This window comes from Mus caroli, chromosome 11 (assembly GCF_900094665.2).
Source record: "Mus caroli chromosome 11, CAROLI_EIJ_v1.1, whole genome shotgun sequence".
NCBI lineage: Eukaryota > Metazoa > Chordata > Mammalia > Rodentia > Muridae > Mus > Mus caroli.
In genome coordinates, this window is record NC_034580.1 from 21,009,843 (window position 1) to 21,012,506 (window position 2,664).

Sequence of the window (2,664 nt, forward strand, 5' to 3'; positions counted from 1 at the left end):
CTCGTGTTGTTACATCAAGGTGTTGTGTTCTATTCGTGATTCTTGGGTGCACGCTGAATCGGGAGTTGGGTGGGGGTTTCCCCACTAGGTTCTTTCAATATCTCATTTAAAAATTATACTGACAGTGTTGGAATTCAGAAGAATACAAAGATACACCAGAGCATATCTTGCCACACTGAGACTTTGAATTAAAGAAACTTGCAAGCTTTAGAAAATATTTTGGAGTAACAGTGTCTCAAAATTTTCACAGTGTCCCTCCATTAGCGACAGGGAGGGGCTTTCACTAAAACCTCTGTCTCCTGAGAAGGGTGATCTTCTAAAAGAAAGTTAACATTTTAAAATGATGAGAGCTTGTAACAAAATGAGTTTTCTGAGTAGACAGTAGTCCAATTCAAAAGCATAGTAAAGCCCAGTGGAGAAAGATATCATTGGGAGGTTTGGACCAAAGTTAGAGTCTGAAGCACTCCATTCATATTTGTCATTTTGTGGGTGTCTGATCTTTATCAGTTTTCCTTGATCAGGCTAATTTAAAAACCATGAATTACACAACGGTGAAATTATTATATAGTTATCCAGTGCTGCACACAGAGTAGGCTTTGGAGAAGAAAATTTTCTAATATACTGACCTCTAGAAGATAAAATGAATAAAGCAAACTGGGTTGGGGATATTGTAGGCTTAGATTTTTTTTTTCAAGACCTACTTTATGGTTCTTAAATGCTTCAACCTCCCTTCTAACTCACTTACCAGAACTAGGGAAAAGAGAAGGTTTAGTAGGAAAAGGGTGTTGTGGTCCTGTTTAGGAGTAGTTCCTTGGGTCAATCTACACTTCCTTATCTATATAAAAGCAGTCCAGCTCAATAGCATACATGGCAGCATGATCCAGCAGAAACAGAAAGGACCTGCCAAATCAGCAGAAGTCAGAGGAGGCAGCCAGAATCTGCTGGAATACCATGAGAAGTTCTTTGGACCATATCTTTTTCTTTTTTATTTCTTTTACTTTATTTATTTACATTTCAAATGTTATCCCCTTTCCAAGTTTCCCCTCTGCAAACCCCCATCCCACCCCCTTCCTCTTTTTCTATGAAGGTGCTCTCACACCCATCTACACACTCCTTCCCCACTGCCCTAGCATTCCTTTACACTGGTGCATGAAACCTTCACAGAATGAAGAGTCTCCCTTCCCATTGATGCCAGATAATGCCCCTTCAGCTCCTTCAGTCCTTCCCCTATCTCCTCTATTGGGGACCCTGTGCTCAGTCCCATGGTTGGCTGCCAGCATCTGCATCTGTATTGCTCAGGGTCTGGCAGAGCCTCTCAGGAGACAGCTGTATCAGGCTCCTGTCAGCAAGCACTTCTTGGAATCCACAATAGTGTCTGGGTTTGGTGTCTGTATGTGGGATGGATCCCCAGGTGGGGCAGTCTCTGGATAGCCATTCCTTCAGTCTCTGCTCCACTCTTTGTCCCTGTGTTTCCTTTAGACAGGAGCAATTCTGGATTAAAATTTTGGAGATGGGTGGATGGCCCCATCCCTCAATGGGGGGGGGGGCGGTGGGGGGCAGGCATGCTTAACCTCTGGATATGGTCTCCACAGGCTCTTCCTCACCATTGTTGGGTATTTCAGCTAACATCATCCCCATGGAGTCCTGGGAGGCTCTTGCTTTTCTGGCATCTTAGACTTGCTGGTTGTTACCCCCAGTTCCCCATCCCCCATTGCTACACGCCTCTGTTCAATTTCTTGACCCTCTGTATATCTCCTCCCATACCTGTTTCTTCCCCTCTTTCCTCCCTCCCCCTCTTCTCTTCCTTCAAAGTCTCTCCTATCTTCTACTTCCCCTGATTATTTTGTTCCCCCTTCTACATAGGACTGAAGCTTCTGCTCTTTGATTTTCCTTCCTCTTGAGCTTCATGCGGTCTTTGCCTAAAACCCACTGTACTGGCTAGTTTTGTGTCAACTTGACACAGCTGGAGTTATCACAGAGAAAGGATCTTCAGTTGGGGGAAATGCCTCCAGGAGATCCAACTGTAAGGCATTTTCTCAGTTAGTGATCAAGTGGGAAGGGCCCCTTGTGGGTGGTACCATCTCTGGGCTGGTAGTCTTGGTTCTATAAGAGAGCAGGCTGAGCAAGCCAGGGGAGACAAGCCAGTAAAGAACATCCCTCCATGGCCTCTGCATCAGCTCCTGTTCCCTGACTTGCTTGAGTTCCAGTCCTGACATCCTTTGGTGATTAACAGCAATGTGGAAGTGTAAGCCAAATAAACGCTTTCCTCCCCCCAACTTGTTTCTTGGTCATGATCATAATGTTTTGTCCAGGAATAGAAACCCCAACTAAGACAAATTGGTACCAGCATAGTGGGCTATTCCTGTGACAACCTAACCATGTTTTGGGGAGGACTGTGGAAGGACTTTGGAACTTTGGGTCAGAAGATCCATTCGGTGTTAAGAACTCTGTCAGATGTTGTGGAGGAGCTTGGAACATAACATTGAGAACAGTGCAGAAGATGGAGGCCTGGGTTATGAAATTTCAGAGGGAAGATTAAAGACTCTTTTCAGGGCCAATGCTATTTGGATTGTGAAGATTCTGTGGTTCTGGTTAGCTGGGGCTGAAGAATCAGCTGTGATTAACAAGACACCAGAACTACTAAAGCAAAACCTTTGCATTACT